This window comes from Solanum stenotomum, unplaced genomic scaffold, assembly GCF_019186545.1.
Source record: "Solanum stenotomum isolate F172 unplaced genomic scaffold, ASM1918654v1 scaffold17211, whole genome shotgun sequence".
NCBI lineage: Eukaryota > Viridiplantae > Streptophyta > Magnoliopsida > Solanales > Solanaceae > Solanum > Solanum stenotomum.
This window is the reverse complement of record NW_026024445.1, coordinates 1-13,887: the sequence shown is the minus strand read 5'-3', so window position 1 is coordinate 13,887 and position 13,887 is coordinate 1. Positions and strand designations below refer to the sequence as shown.

Genomic DNA, 13,887 nt, shown 5'->3' with positions numbered 1-13,887 from the left:
GCAATAATTAATAATTTAAAATATTTTAAAAAATATATTAAAATTTTAGTTGGTTTTGGGAATTTTATTTATACTATATAAAATGGGACAAAGGAAGCAACATATATCATTTACAAATGACTTAAAAAGCATTAAAAATTACAATAATTACCAATTTAAAATATTTAAAAGCTATATAATAAAATAGGTTCACTCTCAGAATTCTTTCAGGCTCACGTATATTAGGACAGAAAAAATAACACATATCATTTTAAAATTACCAAAAAAGTATTATAAATAATAATAATAATTAACAACTTAAAATATCTGAAAGAAATTTTAAAAGGGTTAATTTTGTAATTTTATCCATATCACATAAATTAGGACAAAGTGACCAGTAATGTTAGTTATTTGAAAGTTACATCAAAATATTATAAATCACAATAATTAATAACTTAAAACATTTTTTAAAAAAAAATTAAAATTTGGATGACTCTCCAAATTTTATTTGTGTGACATAAATTGAGACAACAAAAATAACATATATTGGGTCCATTTTAATTTATTTGTCTTATTTTTTTTTGGGTTTTTTATATTTAAAAAATGCGTAAAAATATTATAAATCATGATAATTGACAACATAAAATATGTTTTTAAAAAAATACAAAAATTTCCACTCATTCTTTAAGTAAATCTATCGTAAAAATACTATAAATAATGATAATTGACAACATAAAATATTTCAAAAATGTTGTATGTGGATAGTCTTATTGTGCCTTGAAGTACAAGTTTGTGATAAAAAAAATTATTCCTTTATCCACGCAAACAATCGCTTCAAAATCTCTGTTATTAGCCCCAAAACATACCATTTATATTATTGGGTCCGTGCATAGCACGGGCAACATTACCTAGTGAGTAATATAATTCTAAGAAAGTAGGATTCGATTATTGGGCGGATATGCTCAAGATGATTATGATCTGCCCTTTTCACGAAAATTCATAATGGGAGATATTTTTATAAAGAGAAAGGAAAAGAAAGTGAATACCATGATAGGGATTATTTTGGAGGAACCAACAAAGGTTCTGATGAATTGGTAAGAACTCCATTATGCATAATCAGAAATAGTGGGGTTCGTGCTTGGGATATGGAGTCTTTGTTGGGGAGCTTTTTAACCTCCATATGGGCGCGGATTCAAATTTAGTGAGGCCCCAATACAGATATCGAACACCGAATAGCAAATAAAAAAGAAATCCACATGATAGGTGCTGAACTTTCCCTCCGTTAATTGACAATTCCAGACTAATGAAGGACGTCATTGTAACACCATTAGGCATGTACCATGTTAGAATATAATAGGTAAACACAATCCTACACAAAATAGGGTTCTCTATGTAATAATTAGAACAACAATTCAATAATATTTTTCTCATTTATTTCTCACATGATATCAGAGCATTGGTGAGAAACTTACCATAAAATAATAATAATAATAATAATAATAATAATAAAAGTCAGAATCTGGTGACTGTAACGACTAGTTTGCATTGTTGTCTTGTTTTACAAGTGTTGTGCGAAAACCCACACCACCATGAGGTGCGGAAACACTCAGGCGAGCAAACCCCAGTTGGCTCCTCTGAGCTTCACCTTGTTATGTGCCCCTACGCGCCACCGATAGTTCCAGGTTCACGTCACCACGTGCGTCACGCGTTGGCGCGTGCGACACTTTTCGGTCAATTTTTTCGACCAATTTGGTTTTCATTGAGGTCGCCTTTCCATTTCGAGGCAGACTGTATATTTATTTTCTTATTCCGACCAATTTCGGGCAGTCAGACCTAATTTTCAGCGACTGCACCCTTCTTCTTTTTTCCAGATTCCGACCATCCTTGTTTGTTTTTTTTCTCTCTCTCTAAATTCATAATATGTCTTTAGGGATTGATATTTTTGGCTCCAAGAATATAGGTAGTTCAAGTGCTATGATCACTTCAAAACCATTAATGGGAAGCTCAAACTATTTAGCTTGGGCTTCCTTGGTTGAGTTATGGTGCAAGGGGCAAGGCTTTCAAGATCACTTAACCAACAATATTTGTGTGGTAGATGAAAAGGCAAAGGCTAGTAAGATAGATAATAAAGTCAAAGCACAATGGGAGAAGGTTGATGCTTAATTATGTAGTCTCATATGATGATCTATCGATTCCAAGTTGATGCCCTTGTTTTGCTCATCCCAAATATGTTATTCAGTTTGGGAAAAGGCTCGTGCTTTATATACTAATGAGATATCTCGATTCTATGATGTGATAGCTAGAATTACTAGCTTAAAGAAACAAGAATCTGATATGTCTACTTACTTAGGTCAAGTACAAGCAGTCATGGAGGAATTTGACACGTTAATGTCAATCACTACAAATGTGGACAAACAACAAGAACACAGACAGACGTTGCTTCTATTTCTTACATTTGCTGGACTTTCTACTGACCATGATTCAGTGCATGATCAGATTTTAGCTAGTCCTACCATTCCTACAGTTGATGAATTATTCTCTCGTCTACTTTGTCTTGCCGCGCCTCCCAGCCACAAAGTAGTTTCATCACCGGCCATTAACTCATATGCTCTTGCATCTCAAATCATAGAAAAACGAGCATATCAATCTATGGAGAATCGACGAGGAGGAGGTCATCTTGGAAAACCTCGATCCAAGTGTAGTTATTGTTATAAGTCTGGACACACTCGTGACATATGTAATAATTTGCATGGTCCACCACCCAGTTATAATCATGTTACTCTAAAGGAATATAATGAGTTCCTTCATAATCGTGCAAGTAAGCATGCATCTTCACAAGAAACATTTGTTGCTCCATCTGATCGACCATCCCATAATGCTCATATTGCTCAAACAGAATATGATGAGTTCCTTCAATATTGAGCAAGTAAGCAAACGTCTCCACAAGTAGCTTCGGTTGTTCAACATGAAGTTGTTGTTGAGGGTAATTCGTTTGTTTGTGTTTCATAGTCTAATACCCATGGATCATGGGTCATGGACTCGGGCGCTTCTGATCATGTTTCTGGTAACAAATCACTTATGTCAGATATTGTTTATTCACAATCTCTTCATGTTATTACTTTGGCCAATAGGATACAAACAAAACCAAAAAGGGTTGGAAAAGCCACACCCCTATCTTCTGTCACTCTAGACTCTATTCTTTATGTCCCTGGTTCTACTTTTAATTTGGCATTTGTTAGTCGTTTGACACGTGTCCATTGTGGCATAACCTTTTTTGATGATTTTTTTTTCATGCAGGACCACAGTACGAGACAGACGATTGACACAGGACATGAATCACAAGGCCTTTACTATCTTACCTCTTCAAATTCCTTCACAGCATGCTCTGTTATAGATCCTCCAGACCTCATTCACAAACGTTTGGGACATCCGAGTCTACCTAAACTGCAACAGATGGTGCCTAGTTTATCTAAATTAGATTGTAAGTCGTGTCAACTTGAGAAACACACTCGTGCCACATTTCCACGTGGTACTGAAGGTCGCAGAGTCTATTTTTTCATTAGTTCATTATGATGTTTAGGGTCCTAGTAAAGTCAGTTCCATCTTAGGATTTCGTTATTTTGTTAGTTTCATTGATGATTATTCGAGATGTACTTGGGTTTTCTTAATAAAAGATCGTTCTGAGTTATTTTCTATATTTAAAAGTTTCTTTGCTGAAATAAAAAATCAGTTTGGTGTTTCTATTCGTACTTTTCGTAGTGATAATGCCTTAGAATACTTATCATCCCAGTTTCAGGAGTTTATGTCTGACCAAGGAATTATTCACCAAATATCTTGTCCATACACTCCTCAGCAAAATAGTGTAGCGAAAAGAAAGAATAGGCATCTCATTGAGACTGCTCGCACTCTTCTCATTGAATCCTATGTTTCGCTGCGTTTTTGGGGCGATGCAGTCCTTTCATCTCGTTATTTAATTAATAGAATGCCCTCATCTTCTATTCAGAATCAGGTTCCACATTCCATACTATATCCTCAGTCATATCTCTATTTTATCCATCCTCGTGTATTTGGGAGCACATGTTTTGTTCATAACTTAACCCCATGAAAGATAAATTAGCCCATCGTGCTCTTAAATGTGTCTTTCTTAGTTACTCTCGAGTTCAAAAAGGTTATCGTTGCTATTCATATGATCTCCGCCTATATCTTATGTCTGCCGATGTAACATTCTTTGAATCTCAACCTTACTACACATCTTCTGATCATCCTGATATCTCTGAGGTCTTGCCCATACCTCAGGTCTTGTCTGTACCGAATTTTGAGGGACCTACAGTATCTTCTCCATCTCCAGTTGTAGTGCCACCACTCCTAACTTACCATCGGCGTCCACGTCCAGCAATAGTCTCAAATGATTCATGTCATGCGCCGGACCTTGCTCCCACTGCGGCCTTGTCTCCTGCTAGTCAATCGATTGTACTTCAAAAAGGTATACGATCTACTCGACATACTAATCCACATTATTCTTTCTTGAGCTATCATCGTTTATCTTCACCCCATTATGCCTTTGTATCAACTTTGTCCTCTATTTCCATCCCTAAGACTAGAGGAGAATAACTTTCTTATTCTGGATGGAGGCAGGCTATGATTGATGAGATGTCTGCTTTACATTCGAGTGGTGCTTGGAAGCTTGTCTCCCTTCCTACTGGTAAGTCTACTGTTGGTTATCATTTGGTTTATGCGGTCAAAATTGGTCCAAATGGTCAAGTCGATCGGCTTAAGGCTCACTTTGTTGCTAAAGGGTATACTCAGATATTTGGGCTAGATTATAGTGACACTTTTGCTCATGTGACCAAAATAGCATCAGTCCGTCTTTTTCTATCTATGGTTGTTGTTCATCATTGGCCTCTTCTTCATTTGGACATTTAGAATGTTTTTCTGCATGGTGATCTAGAGGAAGAAGTCTATATGAAGCAACCACCTGGTTTTGTTGCTCAGGGGGAGTCTAGTAGCCTTGTATATCTATTGCGTCGGTCACTCTATGGTCTAAAACAGTCTCATCGAGCTTGGTTTGGAAAGTTCAGCACAGTAAGTTAGGAGTTTGGCATGACTCGTAGTGGCGCTGATCACTCTGTGTTTTATCGGCATTCAAAACCAAATATGTGTATTTATTTGGTTGTTTACGTTAATGATATCATTATCATCGGCAATGATCAAGTTGGAATCGCTAATTTGAAGTAGTATCTTTTTCAGCATTTCCAAACTAAAGACCTCGGCAGACTGAAGTATTTTCTTGGTATTGAGGTTGCTCAGTCTAGATCAGGTCTTGTTATTTCTCAACGCAAGTATGCTTTAGACATTTTTTAGGAGACATGAATAATGGAATGTAAACCTATTGACACTCCTATGGATTCGAATGTTAAACTCCTTCCAGGACAGGGGGAGCAACTCGGTAATCCTGAAAGGTATAGATGGTTAGTTAGAAAGTTGAATTATCTCACAGTGACTAGACCGAACATCTCTTTTCCTGTGAGTGTTGTAAGTCAGTTTATGACTTCTCCTTGTGATAGTCATTGGGATGCAATTGTTCGTATTATGCGATATATAAAGTCAGCTCCTGGTAAAGGACTACTCTTTGAGGATCAAGGCCATGAGCATATCACCAGATATACAGACGTTGATTGGGCAGGATCGCCCTTTGATAGACATTCTACATCCGAATATTGTATTTTAGTTGGAGGTAATTTGGTGTCATGGAAGAGTAAGAAACAAAGTGTGGTTGCTCAATCTAGTGCAGAACCAGAATATCAAGCAATGGCTATAGCAACTTGTGAGCTAGTTTGGATCAAACAGATGCTTGGAGAACTGATGTTTGGAGAAACCGGTCATATGGAACTTGTGTGTGATAATCAAGTGGCCCTTCATATTGCATCAAATCCAGTGTTTCAAGAGAGGACTAAGCACATTGAGATTGATTGTCACTTTGTAAGAGACCAAATTTGTGAAGTCAAATGATCAACTTGCAGATATCTTCACCAAGTCCCTCACCGGTCCTCGTATTAATTACATTTGTAACAAGCTAGGTACATATAATTTGTATGCACCAGCTTGAGGGGGAGTGTTAGAATAGAATAGGCAAACACAATCCTACACAAAATAGGAATAGTTTATAGTCTCCTATTTGGTAAGGAATTGTATTATATAGTGTCTAAAAATAGGGTTCTCTATGTAATAATTAGAACAACAATTCATTAATATTTGTCCCATATATTTCTCACATACCACATCAACAAAACATAGGAGAGATGCAGAGTATATGAAGAAGCAAGCCTTAGACCCAAGTGACACGTTTTAAAGCCGTCCGAGCCATTGTCCTAATGTTCAATCACATGAGAATAAATACCACTTAAAGATTGAACAACTTTCCCTTCTCGACTTGAGCAAAGAGACGTTCAAAACTTTTACCTTCTCAAATAATCATTGAGCCATATTGGAAACTTGACAATGAAAAAGTTAATTTTTTTTCTTTATAATCTAACCATAATGTACAGTATGATCTATTGTGTGTTACATTAAACAACTTATTTTCTCTTGTACCTTTGGGTTCTATTAGAGTTGCCTGTTGCATTTGTAGCTTGGCATGTTTCATCTCAAGGAAGATAATGTAGACGGCAGTGACTCCGAAATCACAACCTCCTTACTCAAATAAAACCAAACTGAAAACAGAAGTAAAAAAAAGTGTTAGAACTCTTAGCCAATCGACATATTTTATTTCACTATAAAAGTGATTCCGGAACTGACTGCCAAGTGAAATAGTTTGACTATGTCATAGTTCATAAGCATTTTTTCATGATGAATGAAGCAATGCCAATTCATCTCTGATGGATATAATCTCAGAAGCTGATGCTGAATTACAATCTACCATAGTTTTAACGACATCTCTGATGAAACTCTGATGTCCGAGCTCTAATTGACAGATGTGGTGGACTCCCCCCCGGCCAAAAAAAAGGCACAAATACAGATAGATTTGAAAAATGACAAGAGTCATCAGTATATTACATATAAAATGCAGTGCAGTTAGAAACTCGACGATAAGCACAGATTAATAAAAAAGAATTGTGTTTGAAATTCTTCCTTCAAATATTTTGCTTTGCATGCTTGAGGTAGTCTCCTTACAAGGAATAGGCAAAAGCTACCTCATTGTTGAATAGAGATTTCAATTTTTCGAACATTCATGCTCTTCCTAGTGATTCCGCAAGCTGATTGAACAACTCCTGCAATAATAAATGGATCAATGAACTGAAACGAACTAATAGACAAGTTTCCAAAAATAACTGGCAGGTTATCTAAAGTACTGTTCGAAAAATAACAAAAAAATTATTTTTTTTTCGTAAATGTCCGAAATTATAAAAATCAAGAAAAGTTCCAAAAAGAACCTCAAAAAAAATTTCGAATTGCACCAATGACCTTAGAATATCGAAACTAAAAAGTGATCCAAATTTTATTCTTTTTCGTAACTGTCCGAAAAATAACAAAAAAATAATTTTTTCCTCGTAAATGTTCGAAAATATAAAAATCAAGAAAAATACCTAAAAACACTTCAAAAAAATTTCGAAATGCATCAATGACCTTAGAATATCGAAAAATGTTGTTCCTAGTAGCAAAAACTTCATCTTTAGATAAGTACACCACCGATCCTTTTAGATGGGAACTTGACACTTAGTCCAGTCTTTACCTGTCTCAAGTGTAAACATGGTTCAAGCAACGGACGTCATACATACATACTTCAGAGAGAGGGATAGCAATTAATGATTACGAGAACTTAAAGGGGTTAGGGGAAGACCTTTATCGGAAATGATAGGAGATACTCTATTCACAAAACAATACAATACGATACGATATGATAGCATTATAAAACGACAGGTAATAAACATCCAAGCAAGCTGTTATCAGTACTACTTCACCATTCTCCAACTTGATGATTCAACATTTTTTATTTTTTTTATTTATTAAACCATTAAGATTTTGTGAGTTCAGAATCTACTTCTATCCACCTATCTCATTTCCCGATTACAATAAGATTTCACGAAAGAGCAGTAGCTTCTCACAATTTGAAATATGCAATTGTAAGATAAAAAAGTTCTTCCAGTAGTAAACTGTGAAACAGAAACTGCCTCAGCATTATTATTCAAGTCAAAACTCATCCACAGCAGCCAGCTGCATCGTGTTGAAATTAAAAAATTGAAACCTTCCTATGTAAATGAAAATTGAATAACTCAAAACTAAACATTAGTTTGTGCATTATCAAATATCAAATTTTGTACCGTCATAATAGGACCATACAGTGCTTGAGAGATTGTACACAAACACATAGACGGTAATTTGAAGGAAAGAAGTATTACCTCAGAAATCTCAAAGATCAAACGGCTGATAATTGCATCACTAACGGAGAAAGGAATTCCTTAATTCGAATTGTGAGGACTTTTCAATTAAGAGTGTGTTTGGTATGAAGGAAAACATTTCCAAAAACTGACTTACCTCCAAAAAGTAAGGAACATGCAACTTTGCCAAACTACAAAACATAGACTAAGAAATAGCTTTTTTTTTCCTTTTACTGTACCAACAACAACAACATACCCAGTGTAATCCCACAAGCGGGGTCTGGAGAGGATAGAATATACGCAGACCTTACCCCTACCTCGTAGAGATAGAGAGGTTGTTTCCGATTAGTTTATTATTGCAATAGTGCCATATTTAGTTGCGGAAAAACCTGTTTCCACCCAATATGGGTAGTGTTATAAGAACAACTGAATATCACCTTGATATAGACGTTTTCAGCTGCTCTTTCCTCCTCGATTAGAACCTTGCCACTGTAGGAGAGCCTACGAGAAGCATACATGGAAGTATTCTCAGTTTTGCCTCCAAAGTTTGGATTACACAACTACTTCAAAGTAAACAGAATGTTACCATATATATTCATTATCAAAAATATCACATGTATATACACATTAGACTTCATATTAGCTTTGGATTTTGCCTGTACATCAGAGATATAAATACATATGATGAGCTAATGATATTTATTAAGAGAGTCTGAAGCATTTCAGAGGAGCTAACTAACATCACTCAATATGTGACCTAATGGTCAATGAAGTGCATTCAGAATCATGAGATCTCAAGTTCAAAACTCAGCAAAGGTGAAACGTGGAATTCGATGATATTTATTAACAGAGTCTGAAGCATTTCAGAAGAGATAACTAACATCACTCTATATGATGGTCAATGAAGTGCATTCAAAATCATGAGATCTCACGTTCAAAACTCAGCAAAGGCGAAACGTGGAATTCTTTGATACAATACTATCAAATTCAAATACTCCTTCCGTCCACTATTACTTGTCCAGTTTAGAAAATCAATGTATAATTTATTACTTAGTTCATAATTTACCTTGTTATTAACTAAAGTAATTATAAGAGGGAGTTCCTTGGAAGAAGGGGTAAAAAAATACCCAAAATATTGAATTTATTATACGGTTAAAGCACAAGTATCCCCTAGACTATGACCGAAATCTTAGAGACACGCCTTAAACTAAATTAAGGTCCTATTACCCTTGAACTTATTTTTTTGTAATTTTTACACCTTTTGGTTTACGTGGCACACTCCGCGACTTCACGCAATTGAGGCGTGTGGAGATATTTGAATGTCACGTAAGGCAAAAACGTGCACAAAATTACAAAAAAAAAATGGATTCAAGGAGGTAATAGAACCTTAGTTTAATTCAGGTGTGTCTCTGGGATTTCGATTATATTCTAGGGGTATGTACCTTATCCCTCTATTATATTCAAATTGTCATTCTATTGATTTCTTTTTTTAACGAGTGTGTCAAGTCAATTTGGAACAAATAAAAATAAATGAGAAAGTACTTTTTATTGAACAATTTTACCTCTTTTGATGAAAAAACCCCAAATATGAGAAAGCTTCCAAAACTTCAATTTCACCAACTTACAACCCAAAAAATCTTCAATTTGCTACAGGTGCTAGTTGATTTTGGGCGGGAGATTCCCGGGTTGTTTCAATAATATATGAAAAAAGAAAAAAAAAACTTAAAATATGCAAAATTGAACAAAAATGTGTATTTTATTGTCTTCTTATTATTGATTCTTTAATTTTAAAATGGAAAATTGTATATAATAGCAAACTATTAATTCAAATTAAATGCTATAAATATAGTTTGATTTAATTGAGCCTCATAGCAAATTATTGCTATTTCACCTCTCTCCTGGTGAATCTCGCTCGCCACTCTCGTTCTCTCCCTCGCCTCTCTCATTTTTTATACAAATGCAAGTGTATAAAGTGCGTTTGTGTTTGTATAAAGCGAGAGAAAATTATATATATACATATATTTTCGTTCCCCTCTCCCAGATCTCGCTCACCACTCTCCCAGATCTCGCTCTCTCACTCGCCTCTCTCACTTTATACAAAAAACGCAAATTGTATAAAATGCGTTTGTGTTTATATAAAGCAAGAGAAAATTATAAATATACATAGATTTTCGTTTCCCTCTCTCCCCTCTCCCAGATCTCGCTCGCCACTCTCCCAGATCTCGCTCTCTCACTCGCCTCTCTCACTTTATACAAAAAACGCAAATTGTATAAAATGCGTTTGTGTTTGTATAAAGCGAGAGAAAATTGTATATATACATATATTTTCGTTCCCCTCTCCCAGATCTCGCTCGCCACTCTCCCAGATCTTGTTCGCTCACTCGCCTCTCTCACAGGGGCGTATACAGGAGGGGGTCACCGGGTTCACGTGAACCCATGGTCCCCTTTCGAAATCATATATAGTAGTGTTATATTTTTAAAAAATATTTAAATATAGATGTGTGAACCCAGACTCGAAGTATCATATAATGTAGTACGATGATGATTGGGTGCACCTCTCTAGGTGAGGTTAGAAATTTGAATTTTTTATCTATCTTGTTTTAGTTTTCTTTCTAAGATTTTGTAACTGGTTTGGATAAATAAAAGTTAATTTTGGACCTATGATTTTAAAATTTTAATGGTTTTCAGTAAAAAGAATCTAACCGATCAAATTTATGTCTTAGATCTACCTTTTTGTAATAGTGCACCCATTATCTATAAATCCTGAATACGCCTCTGCTCTCTCACTTTATACAATTGACCTTTTTGTATATGTATACCAAAACAAATTATACAATTGCTTTCTTTTGTATATGTATAGCGAAATATACATATTTATGTTTGCTATGGAGCACAATTATGCAAACTTTGTTATAGCATACAAATATGAATTTTGTGTTTGCTATATATGAAAGTTGTTCATTTTAAAATGCCCTATTATAACTGGATTAAGAAAATAATCATGGAATCACTATTTGTTTTTTTGTTTTTTAATGGTCATTTGTTTTTTTTTTAAGTGAATAAATAAGCTCATGGTTGTTCGATCTAAAATAGATAATGTCACATCATAATAAAAGTGTATTTGAGTAGCTATCAATAACTCGTTTGATAAGTATTTTTCAGAAATTATAATTTCGAACCTAACCCTCAAGCATAAGGGATCTTTTGTCATTTTCTCAATATTAAAATTCATCACTAATTTTATTTAATGATGATTAGCGACAAACTATAAAAAAAAAAATAGTATTTATAACTCCAATTATGTTATTGTGGAAACAGGATCCCATATTCACACTGATAATTAAAGCAAATATAAGGTTTTTAACATGTTTAACTTTTTTGCAGTAGTTATAGTATATTATATATGCATATGTATTACCTTGTATTATATCATATCACGTTGAGAAAATGCAAAAAGAAACAATAAAAATATAGAAAAAGTCAAGTTTACGCATTATTTAATGAATGGTGGAATTTATAAATTTGAAATTGAATTAAGAAATCAAATTTGCGGCAATGTTTTATACCCTCTCTCCGTCCACTTTTTACATGTTAACTATTCTAAAAGTTTATATCTAAGTTTAAAAAATCAAAGTCAATTTATTATTTTATATTTATTTATCTTATAATTATTAAATACTAATTATTTTCAATTTATCTCTCGATGAGTGAGATGGCTAAAATTAATAGGAAAATATAGTATTTTATCAAAAAAAAACTAATTGAATAATATAATAAAATTATTATATTATTTTTTATAAATATATTAAGTCAAATGCGAACAAATAAAAATGAACCAAGAGATTATAGGTTTTTTCATCCACCTCACCTTGAAATAAGAAATGGTACACCTGCCTGTGATGACTTAAAAAAAAAGATACAGTATGGTAGTCCAAATTTGACCATTAATTTCACATAGCCTTTTGACTCTTTTTTGTTTAAAAAAAAAGGAGAAAGCTATAAGTTTTGTTTAAACGTTTTTGCTAGTATTAAAGGTTGGTGTTCTATGTCTATATATACATATATTATATTAAAAGGTTGGTGTATTTAGTTTTGAGTGTGGAGGAATAGCAGTCAGTGTCTGCATGTCACATAAGGTGGGTGATGCACGTAGTGCATTCTTCTTTCTAAAGGATTAGGCTACGTTAACTCGAAAATATCCAAATGGAGAATTAACATGTGCCCCTTATTATGTCCAAGATTCATTAATACCATCACGACTTGATGGTCCTCTAGATTTTCCAGTTATGGTTGAGCCAAATACACAAGATAGTATCGACTTTGAAAAGAGGTTTTTCTTATCTAAATCCAAAATAAGAAAACTCAAAGCTTCCATTTCTTCTGATAAATCATCAACCGTTCAAAATCCAACAACAACTGAGGTTGTAAGTGCACTTTTTTACAAATGTGCAGCAACTGCAGGTGCAAACTTATGACTTATCAAATATTGGTAATAGTAGTAATGATTCTTCATCTCAATTGGTCTTGGTATCAGATTTACGAAAAACAATTCCACCTTCAATACAATCAACCACCACAATAGGAAATATTCTCACCGAGTTCTCCACACCAACATATAACCTACAAGACCTTAGGTTACCAAAGTTAGTATCTGATATAAGAAAGTCCAAACTTGAGCTTTCTAACAAAGATAATTTCAAAAAGGACACATGGATATCAGAAATGTTGGAATACACAAATAAAGTTAATACAAGAACAAAGGATGCTCAATCGTATCTTCAGAAGAGTTCATGTCACGATGTGTATCGTTGTAGTAGCATCTGTAACATGCCATATCAAGATTTTGATTTTGGATGGGGGAGGCCTAGTAGAGCAAACATGGCAAGTGCTCCATTTAACAATATGTTATTCTTGATGAATACACATGATCAAAGTAAAGGAATTGAAGTGTTTATCAACTTGAATCAACAACAAATATCCATTTTTGAACAAGACAAGGACCTTCTCCAATTTGCTACTCATGTTAATGATGATGATGTTCATGATGAGGAAGAGAATTATTGCATAGCTTACTAAAATTATTGCAAGTGAAGAAATTATTAATTCTTGTGTAACCCTTTTTGAATTTCTCAACTATAATAATATATAAAAAATAATAGTATCTATGGGAAAAGGACAATCTAATGCTTTCACATTATTGTTTGTTGAGTATTATTTTAAGAAGTATTTTTGAGTAAAAAAAAATAGATTTAAAGATATTTTTAGATCAATAGATGAATGAAAGATATTCATGAAATAACACATTTTTCGCTCTTATTTTGATTGACGGCTATAGTATGTAACACATTTATTAGCTATTATTTTGATGAACGACTATACCATAGAATACATTTGTCAGCTATTAACGACTATACAATATATACGATTCCTTAAAAATTAGCTAAATAACCTAGTAGTATAACATGACCGATTGGTTTTATCCCAAAACTCAATGTATTAACCCAACTAACTTTTGACGATTCAAATAATTGAT

The 13,887-nt window shown here is 33.9% G+C and overlaps 1 pseudogene; it reads left to right on the top strand.

Moving 5' to 3' along the window:
* The first annotated feature begins 5,352 nt into the window (after window positions 1–5,352).
* LOC125850457 (acyltransferase Pun1-like) lies at window positions 5,353–13,430 on the top strand (annotated as a pseudogene).
* The last annotated feature ends 457 nt before the right edge of the window (window positions 13,431–13,887 follow it).